General features: G+C 43.3%; 1 protein-coding gene across 1 annotated transcript in view; it reads right to left on the reverse strand.

Annotated features, from left to right (window-relative positions):
- pappa2 (pappalysin 2) overlaps positions 1-24,098 on the reverse strand; it is a 573,700-nt gene that overhangs the window by 197,834 nt on the left and 351,768 nt on the right. The window lies entirely within an intron of this gene.

Here is a 24,098-nt window from a genome sequence, read left to right on the forward strand (position 1 = left end):
CAGTTGCCTGTCATTTTAATTCTGCACCCCACTTCCACTCAGACCTTTCTGTCCTCAGCCTCCTGCACTGTTCCAATGAATCTCAATGTAAGCCTGAGAAACAGCATCTCATCTTTCGACTGGGCACTTTACAACCTTTCGGACTCAACATTGAGTTCAACAATTGCAGATCATAAACTCCACTCCCATTTTTTATCCAAAAGCAAAATACTGCGGATGCTGAAAATCTAAAACAAGAACAGAAAATGCTGAAAATATTCAGAAGTCAGGCACCACCTGGTTCAGGTTCAGATCTGATGAAAGATCATTGAGACATTAACTCTGTTTTTCTCTCCACAGATGCTGCCTGACCTGCTCAGTATTTCCAGCATTTTCTGTATTTGCTCCCTTTCTCTCGTTTGCTTTTGTTTGTGGCGGCAGAGCAGTAGCGGGAGAGCGGACAGACCACTTTCGAATCAAGAATTCAAAAAAAAGGGGGAAATAAAAAATCACACTGTGATGGGATAGGAAAGAACTTCTCTTTTTTTCTCTCTAAACTAAGGCATTGGTTTAAATTAAGAGCCAGGAAATTCAAAAATTTCAATCGTGTTAAGTAAAACAGTAATTGAATTAATAATGAGTGTTAGCAGAGAGCAGCTTCACCTGAATGCAGATTTCATCAGACTACAAGGGAATTTGATGAGTGTGGGTATTCAGTGACGTGTGGGTAAGAGGTGCTGCTTGTTATATAAAAAATATTTTAAAAAGGTATTGCTGAGAAAAGAGACATGCTGTCAATGCTTTTTCTCTTGCACTCATCAGGGCAGATGCAAGAATGCCAAATTTCAAAGGAAGCAACAATTTATACTGCAGGAGAAAAGGTTGCTGATTGGTTGGCAAGTTGACTCTGATTGGTTGAAGCGTTGCCATGGAGAATGAACCAGGGAACCATTGTCTCCTCGCTTTTAATTCAAAAATACGCAACGCCTGGACAGGTTCCCTTTGCCTGTAGAGGACAGGTCCTTGCTTACGAATATATGTAGTTTCTAGTAAGTATGAGTGAGCCACATTGTAAGCCCGACTGATAATCGTAAATCAGTTGTTAGTGTAATTCTTAGCAGACTTGGGATTGTTCAACAAGTGCTGTCCAATCGCAGAATCACACCTAACGTTGGATATTATGTTCTGGGTTTTGCAAGTACAGGCTGGTTCAGTGCGGTCAGTACTCTGCCTGTTGCGAACAGCTGAAGGGATGTGTGTTTGATACTGCTAGTCATTGGGACGTCTGGCCTACGTACCTGACATCACACCAGCACTGAAATTCTTACACCACATTACTCATTTGTGTGGTAGGCAGAACATCTTTTTGATTTAACGGCAGCATCCTGTTAGTGGAAAATACCACTTGTGTTGCGACTGCATAGTAGCAATGTGAAACGGCTATATTTACCTGTTGCTCAAATTTTTGAAATACCTCACCATTCCAGGATAATTTGAGGTAGACTGGGCTCTTTTAGATCCGAAAGTGACAGCCCTAGGCCCATTCGTGAGTATGCTTGACATACAATGAGCAACGATCTGTTCAGGGGACCCATTATCCCGCAGGATAACTTGTTTTTTCTTTTTTCTTTTTTTCTTCTTTACATTTTTTACAACCTTTTTTTGCATTTATTTAATTTCATCTTAGTTTGTTCAGTTTGCTTACCCACTGTTTTTATTCATGTTTGCACTTGCTGCTGTTATTGAACAGGTGTTGTTAACACCTTTTCTGTACTAATGCTTTGTCTTTCAACGCACCATTAACATATTGTTTGCCTTTGCTACATGACCTTTTGGTCAGCTATGTGGCCTTGTCCAATCTACACCTTCTCCTTTGTTATCTCTTGCCCCACCCCCACCTCACTTGCTTATAACCTGTGACATTTTTAATATTTGTCAGTTACAAAGAAGGGTCACTGACCCGAAACGTTAACTCTGCTTCTCTTTCCACAGATGCTGCCAGACCTGCTGAGTGGTTCCAGCATTTCTTGTTTTTATTATGTGGAAAACTCACTCAGAACTGGTTGTAGCAACTCACTTAAGCATTTGGCTAATTCATGTTGTGCATCACCAGTCATAGATAGGATAGGGCATAATGGGACATCAGTTTTGTGATGCATCAGGACACATCAAAGCTATCCATACTCACGAATGAATCTAAGGCCATTGCTGAAAAGTGCCCAGTCCACCTCCAATTACCCTGGAAGGGTAAGGTACCTCAAAAATCTAAGCAATAGATGAAGATAGCCTTTTCATACTGCTACTATGCAGCAGCAACTCGACTGGTACTTTCCACTAACAGGATGCTGCCATTAGGCCAAAAGACGTACTGCCTACCACACAGATTGAGTAATGTGGTCTATGAATTTTAGTGCCGGTGCAATGCCAGGTGTGTAGGCCAGATGTCCCAACGACTGGCGGATCATAACAAACAGCACATCCCTTTGCTTGTTGGCAATAGGCAAAGTACTGACTGCACTCAACCAGCCCGGACTTGCAAAATTCAGAATCCCCTGTATGGTGTTAGATGTGATTCCATAATTGGACAACACTTGCTGAACAATCCTGAGTATGCTAAGAATTACACTAACAACCAATTTACGATTATCAGTCAGGCTCACAATGTGGCTCACTCATACTTGCTAGAAGCTACATATATTCATACGCAGGTACCTGTCCTCTGCAGGCAAAAGGAATATGTCCAGGCATCACGCCTTTTTGAATTAAACAAAAGCGAGCGAACAATAGTTCCCTGGTATATGCTCCATGGCAATGCCTCGACAAAACAGAGCTGGCTTGCTCATCAACCAGCACCCTTTTCTCATGCAGTAATAATTGTTGCTCCCTTTGAAATTTGGCATTCTTGTGTCTGTCCTGATGAGTACAAGATGAAAAGCTTGAACAGCATGTCTCTTTTTCCAGAAATACTCAGGTTCTGTACTTCCAAGCAACTATTTATAAACAAAAAGGGTTAAATTAGGACTGTAAAGACCTAAAGCATATAACTAAATTTAATAAATTAAAGAAGGTTATTGCCTAGACTAAAAGCTATAAAAAGACTATTGAATGATACTTCAAAAATGGAAAACCTAATTAGTCAATAAAATAAAACAGATATGGCAAGGCAGGTGATGTGTTGCAGCTATAGAATATGGGAGCTGGTGGATACCAGTGTGATCCACAGCAACCACATCTGCATTAAGTGTCTGCAGCTCGAGGAACCCTGTGGCTCAGATTTGATGAGCTGGAGTCTGAGCCTCAGACACTGCGATGCCCCGGGGAGGGAGAAAGTTACCTGGACATTTTGTGCCAAGGGGCAATCAGCAATCATACCTCTTAGATTAAGTACTTCAGATTTGGTGTATGGACAGAGACAGGAGGGCGTGACTATGAGTGAGGTAGGTATGAGGATCCAGAAGGTAGCACAGGAGGAGCCTCAGCCTTTGCACTTGTCCAACAGGTACGAGGTGTTTTTGCAGCTTGTGTGGACGAGAGCAGGGACTGCAGGGAGGATAAGCAAACTGGCCACAGCACTGTGATACATTGGGCCATTCAAGTTGTGGAGTTAACAGGAATGTAGTAGTGGTAGGTGTTGGTATGATTAGGAGTTAGATACTGTTCTCTGCAGCTCACAGCGTGCGTCCCAAAGGCCGTGTTGCCCGTCAAGTGCCAGGGTCAAGGACAACTCTTTGCAGCTGGAGAGGAACTTGGAGTGGGAGGGGAAGGATCTAGTTGGCGTGGTCCACGTAGGTGCCAACAACATAGATAGGACTAAGAAAGATGTTCTGCTGAAATAGTATGAGCACGAAGGGCTAAATTAAAAAGAAGAACCACAAAGGTAATAACGTCTGGATTACTACCTGAGCCATGAGTAAATTAGCATAGGGTAAATAAGATCAGAGAGTCGAATGTGTGGGATTGGTGTGGGACAAATGGGTTTCAATTCATGGGGTACTGGCACCAGTACTGGGGAAAGAGGGAGCTGTTCCATTGAATGGGCTTCACTTGAACCGAGCTGGCTCAGTGTCCTTGCAAATTGAATAACTAGGGCTCTACAGAGAGCTTTAAACTAAATAGTTGGGGACAGGATTCAGGTAAGGGGAAATTTGAAAGGTTAAAGAGAAAAGACAATGTGGGGTAGGGATATGGGTTATGATAACCAGAGTGTGGCAGGAAGGGACAGAGCATACAAACATAAGAATGCACCAGAAATAGGGTTAGAGTAGGGGAAAATGGTAAAAAGACAAAACTGAAAGCTCTTTGCCTGAATGCACGCAGCATTCATAACAAGATAGATGAAGTGATGGAACAAATAGAAATAAATGGGTATGGGATATGATAGCCATTACAGAGATGTAGCTGCAAGGTGAGCAAGGCTGGGAATTGAATATTCAAGGGTACTTGACATTTCAAAAGGATCTCTCAGCATTTTTTCACGGACGAAGATTTTGAGAAGGTCCTAGTCATTGGTTGCAGGCCAGGTGGCTAGTCAGGCCTATCCGTGACTGTCAGATTCTCCCACAGTGGGTACAAGTGAAGGTGTAGTCACTGTTGGGGCCAATTGGAACTATCCTTCTCCTCCTTTTCTCTGCTGGATCTTTGCTCAGTCTCAAAGGTGTCTGTAGCCCTCCTGATGTAGCATCTCCAGGCAATATGATCTAAGGCCTGCGCTTCCCACTGGCGATGGTCAATGTGGCACACAGAGAGGAACTTCTTCAGGGAGTCCTTGAAACATTTGCATGGGGCCCCTCTTTATGCATGGCCAGCTCTCCATGCAACACGATCTTGGGCAGGCGACTGTCCTCCATCTGGGCAACGTGACCCGCCCAATGCAGTTGGCTTTGCAGGAGGATGGTCTCAATGCTGGTGATTTTGGCTGTTTCTAGGACTTCATTGTTTGAGATGCGGTCCTGCCAACGGATCTTGAGGATGCTGCAGAGGCAGCACTGATGGAGCGTTCTAGAAGGCGTGAATGATGACCGTATAGGACACATGACGCACCGCCATACAGAAGGGTGAGGACTATGGCTTTGCACACTTTGAGTTTGGTCTGTGCTCTGAGGCTGTGGTTGCTCCACACTCATTTGTAGAGTCTGTCAAATGTACTGTTTGCTTTTGAGAGCCTATTGTCGACTTCCTTGTCTATGGTGGCATCAAAAGAGACGACACTCCCCAAATAAGTAAATTGCTTTACGCATTTAGCTCGGTTCCCTCGATGACGATGCTTGGTGGTCTATATTCTTCTTGGGGTGCAGGCTGATGCAGAACTTCAGTTTTCTTTAAACTGATTTTTAATCCGAAGAGTTGTGCCGCCTCGGAAAAATGTGTTGTTATACGTTGCAGGTCTGACTGACTGTGGGCCAGGAGAGCACAGTCATCGGTGAAAAGAAATTCACGGATGAGTTTTCTTGTGTCTTTGTGTGAGCCTGAAGACGTCTGAGTTTGAAAAGGCCTCCCTCAGTCCGGAAGCGTACACAAACTTCCTCCTTAAGGTCTTCCGTTGCCTGCTGCAGCATCATGCTGACAAAGACAGTGAATAAGGTCGGGGCCAGCACACATCCCTGCTTCACACCATTGGAGATACGGAAGGGACTTGAGAGGTCACTGTTTTGCTTGACTTGTCAGTACTGATTCTCATGAAATCGCTTCACCGTGGCCAGGAACCTGGGTGGGCATCCAAGTTTTTCAAGGATTTTCCAAAGCCCATCTCTGCTCACAGTGTCGAATGCCTTGGTGAGGTCTATAAAAGTGACGTATAGGCCTTTGTTTTGCTCACAAAACTTTTCTTGTAATTATTTGAGTGCAAATACCATGTCTGTGGTGCCTCTGTTTGCTCTGAAACCACACTGACTCTCTGGGAGGTTTTATTCCACAATGGTATGCACAAGCCTGTTCAGAAGTATTCTAGCCAGGATCTTCCCAGGCAGGAAGGATAGGTAGGAAGCAAAAGAAGGTGGGGGTAGTTCTGTTAATAAAGGATGAGAATAGTACAGTTGTGAGAAATGATCTTGGCTCAGAAGATCAAGATGTAGAATCAGTTTGGGTGGTGATAAGATATAGCAAGGAAAGAAGTCATTTGTAGGACTAGTCTATAGGCCCCTTAACAGTAACTACACCGTAGGACACAGTATAAATCAAGAAATAATGGGATTGTAAGAAAGTTACTGCAATAAGCATGGGCAACATTAATCTTCATATAGATTGGACAAATCAAATTGGCAAAGGTAGCCTTGACAACAAGTTCATAGAGTGTATACAGGACAATAGAACAATACGTTGTGGAGCCAACCAGATAATAGACCATTTTAGATCTGGTAATGTGTAATGAGACAGAATTAGTGAATGATCTCATTGTAAAGGATTCTCGAGGGAAGAGTGATCAAAACATAATGAAATTTCACTTTCAGTTTGAGGGTGTAACACTTAGGTTGGAAACTAGGGGCTGAAATTTTATGTCTACCCCCACCACAGGCCCCTCCACAAGTAGGCAGGGAGCTGGGGGGAGGGGCATAAAATCACACAGGATGGCAGGGGTGCCATGCCCATCATCTACCTGCCTCCGCTAGTATTTTACCAGCAGTGGGGAGGTGGCCTGACTGCTCTTAGGCCAATTGAGGCCTGTAGATGGCCCATTATGGTCACTTAAGGGCCTCTGCCTGCCACCGCTGGTATTCTACCAGCAGCGGATGGGCACTTCGCCACCTGAGGAGACCGCCCAGTAATACCTGGCAGCCTCCTTGTGGGGTGGAGGAGGGCCCTACTGATTGGGCATCCTGTGCCCCATGGAGGGAAACCCCCAGCAGCACTGGCTGCCCTTGCTGGAACACCACCCCCGCCCTCTCAAGAGACCCCCTCCCCCTTGCCAGACCTGGCCAATTGGCCCCAGCAAGCCCCAACCTCACTTACCTGTTCCGAGGCTGGCATCCATCGTGGCTCTTCTCACTCAGTGGCACTGCTGGGACTGAGGAGCTGCTGGCTCTCTGATTGGCCAGCAGCTCTTGGAGGCAGATATCCTGCCTCAGAGAGGTGGAAGCCACGGGCACAGGCATTTAATTGCCTGAACCACACAAAATAGCAGCGTGGCTTCCAGGCCCAGTGAAGGCGGGCCCGTCCCCTGCTTTCCAGCCAGTGAGCAGGACCATCGCCTCATCATTAAATTCTGGCAATCACAAGGCAATGAAGACAGAGTTGACTAAAGTGGACTGGGAAAATAGATTAAAAGGTAAGATGGTAGAGAAGCAGTGGTAGACATTTAAGGAGATATTTCATAACTCTCAACAAAGATACATTCCATTGAGAAAGAAAGACTCTATGAGAAGGGTGAAACATCCATGGCTAACTAAGGTAGTTAAGGATGCTATCAAATTGAAAGAAAAGGCATACAATGTTGTGAAGATTAACAGTAGGCCAGAAGATTGGAAAAAGTTTGGAAACCAACAAAGGATAACTAAAAAGAGAAGCTAGATTATGTGAGTAAACAAGCAAGAAATATAGCACAGTAAGAGGTTTGACAAGTATATAAAAAGGAAGAGAGTAGCTAAAGTAAACATTGGTCCCTTAGAGGGTGAGACTGGGGAATTAATAATGGGAAACAAGGAAATGGCAGAAATTTTGAACAAATATTTTGTACCTGTCTTTGTGGTAGAAGACATTAAAAGCATCCTAATAATAATAGAAAATCGGGGAGCAAAAGGGAGAGAGGAATTTAAAATAACCATTATCACTAGAAAAAAGTACTAGGCAAACTAATGGGACTAAAGGCTGACAAATCCCCTGGACCTAATGGCCTGCAAGCTAGCGTCTTAAAAGAAATAGCTGCAGAGATAGTGGATGCATTGGTTGTGACCTTCCAAAATTCCCTAGATTTTGGAAGGTCCCAGCGGATTGGAAAACTGCAAATGAAACGCCCCTATTTGAGAAAGGCAGGAGTCAGTGGGCAGGAAACTATCGGCCATTGGGAAAATGCTACAATCCATTATGAAGGAGCTAGTAGCAGGACATTTAGAAAATTATAAATCAATCAAGCAGAGTCAGCATGTTTTTATGAAAGGGAAATCATGTTTGACAAATTTATTAGAGTTCTTTGAGGATATAACAAGCAGGCTGAATAAGATGTAGTGTATTTGGATTTCCAAAGGCATGAGGTAAGGAGCCACATAAAAGGTTACAACACAAAATAAGAGCTCATGATGTTCGGGGTAATTTATTAGCATGCAGATGAATTGGCTAACTAACAGAAAAGAGAGAGTTGGGATAAACGGATCATTTTCAGGTTGGCAAACTGTAACTCGTCGGGTGCCATTGGGATCAGTGATGGTGGGCGTCAATTATTTACGATCTACATTAATGACACGGATGGCGTATAATGTGGGAAAATGCGAGGTTATCCACTTTGGTAGGAAAAGCAGAAAAGCAAAATATTATTTAAATGGTGAGAGATGACAGAATGATGCAGTACAGAGGGATCTGGGTGTCCTCGTACATGAAACACAAAGTAAGCATGCAGGTACAGCAAGTAATTAGGAAGGCAAATGGAATGTTGACCTTTATTAATAGGGGGGAAGTCTTTCTACAACTGTGCTTGCTACAATTCGTGAGACCACGCTTAGAGTATTGTGTACGGTTTTGGTCTCCTTATTTAAGGAATTGGAGGCAGTTCAGAGAAGGTTCACTAGGTTGATTCCTGGGATGAACGGGTTGTCTTGTGAGGAAAGGTTGAGCAGGTTGGGCCTATACTTATTGGCGTCTAAAAGAATGAGAAGCGATCTAATTGAAACACGCAAGGTACTGAGGGGCCTTAACAGGGTAGATGCTGAGAGGATGCTTCCCCTTATGGGGAATCTAGAACTAGGGGGTATAGTTTCAGAATAAAGGGTCACCCATGTAAAATGGAGATGATGAGGAATTTCCTCTCTGTGGGTTGTGAATCTTTGGAATTCTTGACCCCAGAAAGCTGAGGCGGCTGGGTCATCGAATATATTCAAGGCTGAGATCTGAGATAGATTCTTGAAATATAGGACGGTAAAGGGTTTTGGGAACCAGGCAGGAAAATGAAGATGAGGCCAAGATTAGATCAGCCATGATCTTATTGAATAGCGAAGCAGACTCCAGGGGCAGTATGGCCTACTCCTGCTCCTATTTCTTATGGTTTTATGTTCTGTTCAACAGGCTGCTGACTCATACAGTGAGCATTGATTCACTGAGTTCCTTCAAGCAAGAGGTGGACCAGTTCCTGGCAGGTAGAAGAGCTAAACACTGTATTAATTAAAGCCAGAGTCACCACCTGGACTAGTTCTGAACTGCTAAGGCAGTTGGAGAGGAATTTTCTGGATTTTTTCCCCAACTCCTCCTGGATTTATCTGGTATTTCAGCCTCCTAAGAGGCTTCCGGGTTGAATGGGATGTCATGCAGAAGATATCACAGTTGCCTGGGACAGGTTGGATGGACCAGAGGCTGTCATTGTTCATATGTTTCCAATGTCCGTATATCAGAGAGTGATATATACTGTGGCATATAAAATGGTGTTAGAGTGAGGGATTGAGGTATATCACAGGGAGCAGGAATGTGGCTGTAGAAAACCAAACAAATGGGGTAGATCAGAGAGTGCCATAATGAAGAGCCAGGAATATTAGAGGATGCTACAAAGAAGTTTATCAAAGTGTTAGTTGGGAAGTATATTATTTCTCAGATTGAAATCTTAAACATTCACTCCTTCTACCACTGGTGTACCATTATAAGATGCACAGCAGCAACCCGTCAAGGCTCCTTCAACAGCGTTTCGAAACCTGTGGCCTCTACCACCTAGGAGGACAAGGGTATCAGAGAAGGAGCATGTTTTTAAGATGTTACAAAGGGGGAGTGGAGTAAATCGGATGGCATGATAGGAAAGGATTGGGTATACTTGAGAGTGATTTTTGAGGAATGAGGTAGATAAGGGAGTGTCTATTAATATTATTTATATGGACTTCCAGAAGCCATTCAACAATGTCCCACATAAGAGACTATTAATAAAAACAAGAATGCGTAGAGTTGGAGGCAGCCTACTAGCTTGGACAGGTTATTAATTTGGAGGTGGTAGAGAGTAGGGCAAATGGGTATGCATTCCATTTGGATCAGTACTGGGCTCTTGGCTTTGCATTATATTTATAAATGGCTTGGCTGGAGGAATGGAGCTGTTGATCTAAGTTTTCTAACAATAGTAAGTTAGGCAGCGCAGTGTAGATGGGAGCATAAAGTTGTAAACGGACATTGATAGATTGAATGCGTGGGCAAAGCTGAGCTAGATGGAGCTCAATGTGGGAAAGAATGGGATCATACACTTAGGATCTAAGAAGATAGATCAGAGTTTTTTTTTCAAACTGGCAAGAAGATGGGTACTATGGATAAGCAGAGAGATATATATGTTCAAGCACAGAAATCACTAAAAGCCAGTGGACAGGTACAAAAAATAATTAAAAAGGCTAATGGAATATTGGTATTTATCTCAAGAGGGCTGAAATACAAAATGGGTTGAAGTTTTATGACAGCAGTACAGAGCTCTGGTGTGACACCATCTGGAGTACTGCATTCATTTTTAGGCACCGCTCCTCAGGTAGAATGTATTGACCTTTGAGGGGGTGCAGCACAGATTCACCAGAATAACACCGGAGCTAAATGGGTTAAACTATGAGGACATGTTACAGAGGGTAGGCTTGTACACCCTTGAGTATAGAAGATTAAGGGGTGACCTGATTGATCTGTTTAAGATGATTAAAGGTTTTGATAGGGCAGATAAAGAGGAACTATTTTCTCTGGTAGGAAAGTCTGGAACACCTTAGAATTAGGATAACAGAACCAAGATAGGTCGATGGAGTTAAGATTTAGATTAGCCAAGATCTAATTGAATGACGAAGCAGGCTCAATGAGTTGAATGGCTTATTCCTGTTTCTATCAGTGGGACAGAGATAGAATGGTGTACATCAGAGAGAGGTTTATTGAGAGTGTGGTGTTTACTGGATGATGTTACAGGGAGGGATGGGGTATATCAGAGAGTGGTATATAGTGACAGTGTTACAGGGAGAGTGAGGTATTTTGAAAGATGTTATAGTGAGAAAGGAATCTATCACAAAGAGGAACACTGGGGTTAGGTTATGTTGAAGGGCGTTACAGGGAGGGAGTGGTGTATATCACAGAGGGGTACAGTATAAACAACATTTAAACAATAATATCATCGTACTATATCATCTACAAACAACACTTAAACACTGACACTATGGTACTGTATCATCTATAGAATCATAGAATGGTTACAGCACAGAAGGAGGTCATTCGGCACATCAAACATGCAACCTCTCTGCAAGAGCAATCCAGCTAGTTCCGTTCAGCTTGTCTTTATCCACATTGATATACTTTTCTATTACCTCAACTTTTATCTTTGAATTTCTAAATATCCCTTCACCCAAACCCTCCTCTCCCTCTGTTAGCTTAAAGCCATTTTTCCCTACTCTGACCATATTTGCAGTTGCACTCATGTTTGTATGCTCTGTCCCTTCCTGTTACACTCTGGTTACCATTACCCATATCGCTATCCTGCAATATTGTATTGTCCTTTCACTTTAACTTTCCAAATCTCCCCTCAATGAACCCTTTTCCTCCCCACCCCCTACCAGCCCCGTGGAACCCTCCCCTAGTCTGAAAAATAACTGTTCACCAATACTCTCCGTTTCCGGCCAATAAGTCAATTTTGTATCCATGCTGCCACTTTCCTTTTTATTCCATGGGTTTCAATTTTGCTGACAAGTCTATAACGTGGCACTTTACCAGATGCCTTTTGTGTGTCTATAAACACCGCATCAACTCACTGTTACCTCCTCAAAAAACTCAAATCATGTTAACTAAACATGATTTGTCGTTAACAAATTGATGCTGACTTTCAGACATTCAGGGCTGAATTTTATCAGCCGCTTGACGCCATGGGTCACGACGGGGAGGCCTGTAAAATGCTAGCGGGAGCGGCTAGCCTCGACCCATGATCCCGAGAAGGCCCTGCCAGATATTTGCGGCGATGGCAAGGCCTCCACTTGGAGTTCTGAGGGAAGACACTGGTGGGGAGGGGGACATTATCAGGGCGAGAGGGCTGGGGGAGTGGAGAAAACACTTTTTATTGGCTCTGGGGATGATGGGAAGGCGTTGAAGGGCAAATGTGAGAAGGTTGGGGGGGTAAAGTTCAGGTCGGGAATAAAATAAGTTTTGTTGATATAAGGCAATGAAAAGACCATGGGGGGGGGGGGGGGATTGGGGAAGGGCCTCCATCTCCTAATTACTTCCTAAAGAAAATTAGGTCTAATGTACCTTTAAAAATTTACATCTTTGCTAAGGGCTTGAAGCCCTTTAAAAATGGCGCCGGTATTTGCATGGTGGCACCGGACACTGTTGCTGGGGACGTAGTGGCCGCCCCCTTATGACATCGGGGGCGGTTGCTCTGCCCTCTCTATTTAAACCAGTCCACGTGTGTAATATCGCGGGGGCTTGGTGGCGGCAATTCCATGTCGGAAGGCTACCGCTATCACAGCACGCCACCGCGGTACGGGGAGCGCTGATAAAATTCAGCCCTCGGTAATTAAACCACAATTGTCCAATGGACTGTTAAGCCTGTCCTGGGTTATTGTTTCTAAAAGCCACCGAGGTTAAACTCACTCGCCTGTAGTTGCTGAGTGTACCCTTACACACAATTTTGAATAAGGGTGTAATATTTGCAAATATCCAGTCCTCTGGCACCAATCCAGTATCTCAGGGAGAATTGGAAGATTATGGACAGTCACCCTGTAATTCCCACTCTTACTTCTCCCAGCAATCTAGAATGCACCTTATCCAGACTAGGTGACTTTAAACACAGATACCATGGCACAGTACCATCTAGAAACAACATTTAAACTACTTATACCATGATTGTATTTCATCTATAAAATACATTTAAACACTGATACCATGGCATTGTATTGAAACACAACATTTAAACATACGAACATACAAAAATATGAGTTAGGAGTAGAAGTAGGCCATTCGGCCCCCTCTAGCCTGCTCCGCCATTCAATAAGATGATGGCTGATCTGTTTGTATCTTGAATTCCACACTCCCTTCTACCCTTGATAACCTTTGATTCCCTTGCCTAACAACAATCTATCTACCTCCGCCTTAAAAATATATCCACCTCCACCACCTTCTGAGGCAGAGAGTTCCAAAGTCGCACAACCCTCTGAGAGAAAACATTTCTCCTCATCTCTGTCCTAAAAGGGTGACCTCTAATTTTAAAACAGTGCCCCCTAGTTCTGGACTCACCCACAAGAGGAAACATCTTTTCCACATCCACCTTGTCAAGACCATTCAGGATCTTACATACTTCGATCACGTCTCCTCTCACTTTTCTAAACTCCAGTGAAAATACGCCCAGTCTGTCCAACCTTTCCTCATAAGACAACCTGCTCATTCCAGGTATCAATCTAGTAAACCTCTTCTGAACCACCTCCAATGCATTTACATCCTTCCTTAAATAAGGAGACCAAAACTTCACACAGTATTCGAGATGTGGTCTCACCAATGCTCTGTATAACTGAAGCATAACATCCTTACTTTTAATTTCAATTCCTCTCATAATAAGGGATAGAGTTCCATTTGCCTTCTTTATGACTTACTGTACTTACATACTAACTTTTTGTGACTCATGCAGTAGAAGGCCTAGACCCCTCTGCACCTCAGAATTCTGCAGTCATTCTCCGTTTAAGTAATACTCTGCTTTTTTATTCTTCCTGCCAAAGTGAACAACATCACATTTTCTCACATTATAATCCATCTGCCAGATTTTTGCCCACTCACTCAACCTATCTATATCGGTCTGTAACCTGCTTATCTCCTCTTCACAACATACCTTCCCATCTATCTTTGTGTCATCTGCAAATTTAGCTACCAAGCCATCACTCCCCTCATCTAAGTCATTGATACAAATTATAAAATGTTGACACCCCAGCACAGACCCCTGCGGGACTCGTCTCATCACATCCTGCCAATCAGAAAAGGTCCCATTTATGCAAACTCTGTTCTCAGCCAGCCAGCCAATCTTCTATCCATGCTAATATGTTACCCACTAAACCATGAGCTCCTACTTTGCGCAATAACCTTTCATGTGGCACCTTGTCAAATGCCTTCTGGAAATCCAAGTACAGTACGTCAACGGGCTCCCCTTTATTCACAGCGCATGTTACTCTTTCAAAGAACTCCAATCAATTGGTTAAACATGATTTCCCTTTCACAAAAGCATGCTGACTACTCCCGATTATCTTGAGTTTTTCCAAGTGGCCAGTTATAGCCTCCTTAGTGATCGATTCGACCACCTTCCCCACTGTAACTGAGTGAATTGCTCTTTCCGAGAGCCGGTGCAGAGATGATGGGCTGAATGGCTTCCTTCTGCATTGTAACAATTCTTGGATTCTGTGACAGGCATCAAGCTAATTGGCCTATAGTTACCTGTTTTCTGCCTCCCCCTTTCTTGAATAGAGGGGTTATATTTGCTACTTTCGAGACTGATTGAATCTTTCCAGAATCAAGCGAATTTTGAAAAATTAACACTAACGCATCTACTACTTCATTAACCAACCCTTTTAAGACCCTAGGATGAAATCCATCAGGACCCGGGGATGTCAGTCCGCAGCTCCATTAGTTTGCTCAGTACTGTCTCCCTGGTGATTGTAATTTCACCAAGTTCCTCTTTTCCTTCCATCTCCTGATTTATACTGGAATGTTTTTGTATCCTCCATAGTGAAGACAGAAGCAAAATATTTGTTCATGTCATCCGCCATTTCCTTATTATCCACTATTAACTCCCCATTCTAACTCTCTAGAGGAGCAACACTCACTTTACCTACTCTTTCTTTTTAAATACCTGTAGAAACTCTTGCTATCTGTTTTTACATGTCTAGCTAGCTTCCTCTCATACCCTCATTTCGTTCTCCTGATTAACCTTTTAGTCATTCTGTGCTGCTGTTTATATTCTGACCAATCATCTGACCTGCCACTCATCTTTGCACAATTATATTCTTCTTTCCTTAAGTTTGATGCTTGCCTTAACTTCTTTAGTTAACCACGGATGATGGGTCCTCCCCTTAGAATTTTTCTTTATAGTTGGAATATACTTATCCGGAGTATTCTGAAGTATCCCCTTCAATGTTTGCCACTGCTTCTCTATTGATCTATCTTCTAGCCGAGTAACCCAGTTCACTTTAGCTAGCTCAGCTTTCATGCCCACATAGTTGCCCTTATTTAAAAGTTTAAAATACTAGTCTCAGACCCACTCTTGCTTTAAAACTGGATATAAAATTCAATCAGATTGTGGTTGCTGCTACCTAGAGATGTCTTTACACTGAAGTCATTAATTAATTCTGTCACTGATACCAAGACACTGTAACACTTATAAACATTAAAACACTGATACCATGGCACTGCAGCATCAATAAGCAACATTTAAATACTGATATCATGGTACTGTATCACCTATAAACAATGTGTAAATACTGTTACCGTGGTTCTTGACCATCTATAAACAACATTTAAACACTGAAAGAGCAAGACAGGTGGGGAGGATAAAAGAGTAGCCCGAAGATTGAGAACACAGTGAGACTGATGGGGAGGATAAAAGAGCAGCCCTGAAAGTGAGAGCACAGCGAAACCAGCAGAGGAAAAGAGCGTGGCCCCTGACAGTGGGAGTACAGTGAGACTGACGGGAAGGATAAGACAATGACCCCTGTGATTAAGAGCACAGCAAGATCTGGCAGGGAGGATAAAAGAGCAGCCCCGGAGGGTGAGAGCACAGTGAGGCCCATGCGGAGGATAAAAGAGCCACCCCTGAGAGTGAGAACACAGTGAGGCCCATGCGGAGGATAAAAGAGCCACCCCTGAGAGTGAGAACACAGTGAGACCGATGCGGAGGATAAAAGAGCCACCCCTGAGAGTGAGAACACAGTGAGACCGATGCGGAGGATAAAAGAGCCACCCCTGAGAGTGAGAGCACAGCGAAACCAGCAGAGGAAAAGAAAGTGGCCCCTGACAGTGGGAGTACAGTGAGACTGACGGGAAGGATAAGACAATGACCCCTGTGATTAAGAGCACAGCAAGATCTGGCAGGGAGGATAAAAGAGCAGCCCTGGAGGGTGAGAGCACAGTGAGGCCCATGCGGAGGATAAAAGAGCCACCCCTGAGCGTGAGAACACAGTGAGGCCCATGCGGAGGATAAAAGAGCCACCCCTGAGAGTGAGAACACAGTGAGACCGATGCGGAGGATGAAAGAGCCACCCCTGAGAGTGAGAACGCAGTGAGACCAATGCGGAGGATAAAAGAGCTCTGGGGAGGGTTCAGAGTGGATCGACAGTGCTCAAAAATAAAAATGAACGTGTGATGTCACAGGAAATCAGGGAAGTGATTGGTTGGTGAGTATTTCTCTCTTTTTCACTCTCAAAACTAGGGCATTCTTTGAAATTAGGAGCTGGAAATTTAATTACCTCAATCAGGGTCAGTATAACAGTGAGTGAATTAATAAGAGTAGTGACACAGAGCAGGTCTAGAGGCATTAATTAAAGTTAACAGTTTAAACAAGGTACAAACTAGATTCTAAAAGAGGGAACAGAGTTTTTTTAGATCATGATGGGCAGCCGCGACCTGTTTCTTGCAATTCCTGCACCATGTGGGACTTCAGGGCACTTCATGTGTCTTGGGGGACCACATGTGTAGGAGAGTCTCCAGCTGTTTCAGATCGAGCTCAGGATTTCCAAGCTTGAGGGGCAGCTGGGGTCACTGCAGAGCATCACAGAACAGGAGAGTTCCCTGGATCGTACATTCCAGGAAGTAGTCACCCCGCAGACAGTAGAATTTCAGGAGGTAGATGGGTGGCCTTCTGGAAGCATCGAAAGAGGTAAGAGGTACAGGAGTCTTCAGTGTGTGTGCTATTCTCAAACCGGTACTCAGCTTTGGAGACTGCTGGGTGTGACAACACCTTGAAGGAGTGCAGTTCAGACCACGGCACCAATGGGCAAGGGACTGTACAAGAGAGAACGGCAGAGAGTAGAAATACAGTTGTTATAGAAGATTCCATAGTTAGAGGGACAGACAGGTGTTTCTGTAACCATCAGAGTGAGTCCCACATAGTGTGTCGCATCCCTAGTGCCAGGACAAATATTCTGTAGGGGGAAGGGAGTGAGCCAGAAGTTGCGGTACACGTCAGTTCCCATGACATAAAGAGTGCAGGTATTAAGGTCCTATGGTCAGATTTTCAGGAGCAAGAGAGTAGGTTAAAAAGTAGGGCATTGCAGGTAATAATCTCTGGATTACTCCCAATGCCGCGCTAGTGCAAGAGTAGAAATGGGAAGATAGAGGGAGAATCAATGTGTGGCTTGAAGCATGGTACAGGAGGAAGGGCTTCAGGTTCTTGGGGCATTAGGACCTGTTCTGGGGCAGGAGGCACCTATTTGAAAGGGATTGGTTGCATGGGTTGTACCACAACAGGACTGGGACCAATTACCTCGTGCAAAGGTTCACTAGTGTGGTTGGGGAGGCTTTAAACTAAATTGGCAGGGGGACGGGCACCAGCACATAGAAGTAGAAAAGAGGAATAAGGTGCACAAAGTGAAAGTGTTGAATAGTACTAGAGAAGGGAGTAGTACTATATTAGATAGGAGCAGACTAAGAAGGACTACAAGGAATACAAAAACAGGTTTACAATGCACACATGTACAATGGGCGGCACAGTGGCGCAGTGGTTAGCACCGCAGCCTCACAGTTTCAGCGACCTGGGTTCAGTTCTGGGTACTGCCTGTGAGGAGTTTGCAAGTTCTCCCTGTGTCTGTGTGGGTTTCCACCAGGTGCTCTGGTTTCCTCGCACAGCCAAAGGCTTGCAGGTTGATAGGTAAATTGGCCATTGTAAATTGCCCCTAGTGTAGGTAGGTGGTAGGAGAATGGTGGGGATGTGGTAGAGAATATGGGGTTAATGTTGGGTTAGTATAAATGGGTGGTTCTTGCCGGCACAGACTCGGAGAGCCGAAGGGCCTGTTTCAGTGCTGTATCTCTAAATAAATAAATAAGTATGTAAATGCACAAAGTGTGGTGAATAAGGTTAGTGAGCTACAAGCACAAATAGCCATGTGGGAATATGACGCAGTAGCATTAACAAAAATGGAGTGGACTGGGTGCTTAATATTCAAGGATACAATGTGTTCAGAAAAGATAGAGAATTAAGAAAGGGAGGTGGGGTGGCAGTACTGATAAGGAAGCCATTGTAATGCTGGGCAATGAGGTGGGCCAAGTAGACCAAGTTTCTGTGTGGGAACACTTGGATAAGAGTGATCATCATACCATAGGACTTAGACAAGTAGTGGAGAAGAGCAAGGAACAATCTAAAGTAGAATGTCTAAATAGGAAGAGGGTTAACTTCAATGGGATGAGAAGGGATCTAGCCAGTGTAAAATGGAACCAAAGACTGACAGGAAAAACTTTAACAGAACAATGGTTGATCTTTAAGAAGCGATGCTTCAGGTACAGGCTAGGTACAATCCAACAAGAGTGAAACATAAGGGAACCAGAGGCAGGGCTCCTTGGATGATGAGGGAGATAGAGAATATGATGAAACAGAAAAGAGGATGTATGATACATGTCAAGTGAATTCTTCAAGTGAGGACCAGATCAAAAGCACTCAGTTGAGAGGAGAAGTAAAGAGGAAAATAATACGAGCAAAGGGAGAATAGAATGGTAGTCAACATAAAAGGGAACCCACAAATCTTCTATCGGTATGTAAATAGTAAGTGGGTAGTAAGAGGCGGGGTGCAGCCTATTAGGGACAAAGAGGGTGATATATGCTTAGCGGTGCAAGGTAAGGCCAGAATATTTGTATCAGTCTTTACTAAGGAACAGCATGCTGACAAAATATAGGTAGAAGCGGAGATGGTAGAGGTAATGGATGAGGTGAAAATTGGGAGGCAGGTGGTACGGGAAAGGCTGGCTCTACTTCGAGTAGATAAGTCACCTGGTCTGGATGGTTTGCATCCCAGGTTGCGAAAGGAAATGGAGGTGGAGATAGTGGAAGGGCTTGCCATAATTTTCCAGTCTTCCTTAGGTACGGGTAAGGTGCCAGAGGCTTGCAGAGTGGCAAATGTGACACCCTTATTCAAGGAAAGCTGTAAGGCGATTCCTAGTAACTACAGTTTAACATCAGTGGTGGGTAAGGTTTTAGAAACAATAATTAGGGTAAAAATAAACAGACACTTGGTGAGGTTTGAGCTAAATACGGAGAAACGGCATAGAGTTGTAAAAGGGAGCTCATGCTTGACTAATCTAATTGAATTTTTTGGTAAAATGACTGAGAAAGTTGATGAAGGAAATGTGGTGGATGTTGTCTATTTAGATTTTAAGAAAGTGTTTGACAAAGTACCACATAAAAGGCTGGTTAACACAATTGAGGTTCATGGAACAAGAGGGTCAGTGTCAGCTTGGATAAAAAATGGCTTAAGGACAGAAAACAGCGAGTCATGGTAAATGGTTACATTTCAGACTGGAGGATGGTAGACAGTGATGTTCCGCAAGGATCAATGTTAGGCCACTGCTTGTTTTGATGTATATATAAATGACTTGGATATTGGAATAGAGAGTGACATTTCAAAATTTGCAGATGATACCAAACTTGGAGGTGTGGCAAACAATGAGGATGATACAAATTAACGGGACGTAGATAGGCTAGCAAAATGGGCAGACAAGTGGCAAATGGAATTTAATACAGACAAGTGTGAAGTGATGCATTTTAGCAGAAGGGATGGGGAAAGGTCATATAGACTTAATGGCACAGTTCTAAAGGATGTGCAGGGACAGAGGGGTCTGGGGATGGATATGCATAGATCTTTGAAAGTGGTAGAACGTATTGAGAGATGGTTAGCAAAGTGTATGGGATCTTGGGCTTCATAAATAGAGGCATTGAGTACAAAAGCAGGGAAGTTATGCTGGACCTTTATTAAGCACTGGTTAGGCCCCAACTAGAGTATTGTGTCCAGTTCTGGTCACCGTATTTTCGGAAGGTTGTGTGGATCCTTGAGAAGGTGTGCAGTGATTTATCAGAGGGGTTCCAGGGATGAGGGATTTTAGCTACAAGGTTAGGTTGGAGAAGCTGGGGTTGTTCTCCTTTGAGCAAAGGAGAATGTAGGGAGATTTGATAGACGTGTACAAGATTATGACAGGTTTAGATAAAGTGTACAAACAAAAACTGTTCCTATTAGCTGACGTTACAAGGGCTAGGGACAAAAATGTAAGGTTTTGCGCAAGAGATGCACAGGAGATGTGAGGAAGAACTTTTTTAGACAGCAAGTGGTAATGATCTGAAACTTGCTGCCTACGAGGGTGGTGGAAGCAGAGACATTCAATCATTTCAAAAGGAAGTTGGATGGACCCTTGAAGAAAATAAACTTGCAAGGCTACAAGGCGATACAGTGGGAAAATAGGAATGACTGGACTGCTCTACAGAAAGCTGCTTTGTTCGTGTCAGCATCACAGACAAACATCCATATTACGCCAACAGGGGCAGGGTGAAAAGGCAGACCCCCAAGTCTACCTCAGCCGAAACGGGAATTAAACCCATGCTATTGCCATTGTTCTAAGTCACACACTAGCCTTCAAGCCATCTGAGCTGACCGGCATGGAGTCGATGGGCCGAATCATCTCCTTCTGTTCCGTAAATGACTCTATGCTACCATGGTACTATATCACCTATAAGAAACATTTAAACTGATCCCATGGTAATGTACCATCACCTATAAACAACATTTAAACACTGATCCCATGAAACTGGATTATCTATAAGCAACAATTAAACACTGATACCATTGTACTCTACCATTTATAAACAACTTTCAAACACTGATAGCATGGCACTGTATCTATAAAGAAAATGTAACACTAATATCATGGTACTGTACCATCTATAAACAACATGTGAACACTAATATAATGGTGCTCTATTTTCTACAAAGAACATTTGAACACTTATACCATTAAATACAACATTAAATACAACCATTGATACAACATTAAATAAAGCAATACCATGGTACTGCATTATGTGTGAACAACATTTAAATACTGATACCATAGCATTCTATCAATGAATAACGTTTAACCACTGACACCATGGTACTGTATCATCAATAAACAACAATTAATCATTGATACCATGTCACTGTACCTTTTATAGAATCCGCACATGGTTTTAGCACAGAAGGAGGTCATTTGGCCTGTCAGGCTCATGCCAGACCATTCCAGCTAGTCCCACTCCCCTGCCCTTTCCCTGTATCCCTGATTTTTTTTTTCCCTTCATGTATTTATCCAATTTCCTTTTGAAAACCATGTTTGAATTTGCCTCCATCACAATCTCAGGCAGTGCATTCCAGAGCACAACAACTTGCTGTATTAAAAAGCTTTATTTCATGTTGCCTTTGTGCTTTTGCCAATCACCTTAAAACAGAGCCCTTTGGTTCTCAACCCTTCTGCCACTGGGAACAGTTTCTCCCTGTCTACTCTGTCTAGACCTCTCATGATTTCGAACACCTCTATCAAATCTCCTCTCAACCTCCTCTTCTATAACAAGCACAACCCCAGTTTGTCCAATTCTCCAATTTACATAACTCAAGTCCCTCACCCTTAATCCATTCTAGTGAAGCTCTTCCACCTCCTCTCTAATGCCTTCACATCCATTCTAAAGTGCAGTGCCCAGAATTAAACACAATACTTCAATTGTGGCCAAGCCATTGTTTTATAAAGGTTCATTATAACCTTCTTGTTTTTGTACTCTCCGCCTCTATTTATAAAACTCAGGATCCCCTTTCTAATTGCTTTCTCAACTTGCCCCTTCAACTTCAACAATTTATGCACATATACCTCCAGGCCTCTCTGTCCCTGAAACCCCTTTAGAAATGTACCCTTTAGTTTATATTGCCTCTGCTCATTCTTCCTACCAAAATATCACTTTGCACTTGTCTGCATTAAATTTCATCTGGCACATTCCACCAGCCTATCTATGTCATTTTGAAGACTACCACCATTCGCCTCACAATTCACTGCACGTCCAAGTTTTGTGTTTTCTGCAAATTTTGAAATTGTTCCCGCACACCCAAGTTCAAGTTATTAATAAATATTGTTATGATCCTGTAGTTTTTCTTTCGGGACGAATGCGGTGTGCCTTTAAGGCTGGAAAAGGAGCCGTAATGCTTTAAGGGAGCAAGCTCTAAAAACTGAGTCAAAGAATGTATTCTCGTTGCCCCAGGATACAGCCATTCAGAGACTGCAATTCAAAGAGTGCATTCTCATTGCCTGGGATACAACCATTCAGGACCAGAGATCAGAAGATTAGAGCATGGCTACCCGACCTGAACCCGATCGGGCCCGACGACATGTGTCGGGTTCGGGTCAGGTTGGGTGGCTCTTCCAGATCCGGTACTGGGGCTCAGGTCAGGTCAGGCTGGGTCGGACACATTGACAGCCAGGACGTCAAGGTGGGAAACATGCATTTGGACTCTGCACTAGTCTGCAGTTAGCAATTCCATCCAAGGTAGAGCACAACCACTTTAATATAATAAACTTTATTCCAGTGGTCGGGTTGGGGCGGGCGCGGGCAAAAATCAAAGGGCTCGGGCCGGGTCAGGCTCGGGTCGGATGTGGTTCTGTCGGGCTTGGGTTGGGTTTAAATTGCAGACCTAGGCAGGCCTTTACAAGAGATACATTGTTACAATTTAATTTTGAACTGGCTTATAGTGGAAAGAGACTGTTCTAACTCACTGAGAAAGACAGACAGCTGTATTTTAGCACCTGAAAGGAGGGCTGTCAGACCATTTAAATTGAAGGAAGAGAAGTTAGTCTGTTTATTTATTATTCTCTCTCAAAATTCTAAAAAGTCAAGCCAAAACAGAGCTCTCTGATAATTTAAAATGAAGGAAGGGAGGTTAAATCTTTACCTCAAAAATTCTAAAGCCAAATTGATTGATTAAAAAAAAATGTCTGAAAGTTGTTAATTGTTGAAATTCATCATTGGAGAAGGAGCAACTATTTTGATTTCTGAATTAGACTATGGACTGTTCTACTGTTGAAGAACCTTTCATAACAATGGCTGTGAGGACTTCAAGCAACCTTGGACTGTTCCACATCCAGCAGGAGCGTAAATCTGCAAGGACTCTGATTTTTTCTATTTTAAATGTTGTTTATATCTCAGTAGTATTTAAGAATTTATTTTTTCTAACTAAACAGTTAATTTGTTGATTTAAAGACACCTGGTTTGGTTAGCCTCTATTGGTTGTACCAATAGATGGTACAATTTGGCTAGGTCTTTCTTTAATTTGGAAAGTTTAAAATGATATGTTAGGCGATCTGTGGAGGGACAGGATTGAATTAACAGTGCGTTTCTCCCACCACAATCAGAATCGTATGTTTTGATTGGGGGCTTTGACTGGAGCGGTCGGTCATAACAATATCATAAAAAGCAGTTGTCCGAGTAGCGACCCTTGGAGAACACACTGCAGACCTCCCTCCAGTCTGAAAAGTCAATGCTCACCAGTACCCTCTGTTTCCTGTCACTTAGCCAATCTTGTATCTATGCTGCCATTCTACCTTTTATTCCATGGGTTTTCATCTTTTCTGTCAAGCCTATTATGTGGTACTTCAATTGCCTTTTGCAAGTCTATAAACACTACATCAATCCTCTCTGTTAGCTCCTTTCAAAACCCAAATCATGTTAGCTAAACATGATTTGCCTTTAGCAAATCCATGCTGACTTTCCTTGATTAATCCAGACTTGTCCAAGTTACTGTTCATTTTTTCCTGGATTAGCGTCTCTAAAACCTTCCCTGCTACTGAGGTTAAACTGACTGGCCGCCTGTAGTTGCTGAACTTATTCTCACACACAATTTTAAACATGGGTGTAACATTTGCAGTTCGCCAGTCCAAGATACCAATCCAATATCTCAGGAGGATTGGAGGATTTTAGACAGTCCCTCCACAATTTCCACTCTTATTTTCCTCTGCATCCTATCCAG

The sequence above is a fragment of the Heterodontus francisci genome, chromosome 8 (genome assembly GCF_036365525.1).
Source record: "Heterodontus francisci isolate sHetFra1 chromosome 8, sHetFra1.hap1, whole genome shotgun sequence".
Lineage (NCBI taxonomy): Eukaryota > Metazoa > Chordata > Chondrichthyes > Heterodontiformes > Heterodontidae > Heterodontus > Heterodontus francisci.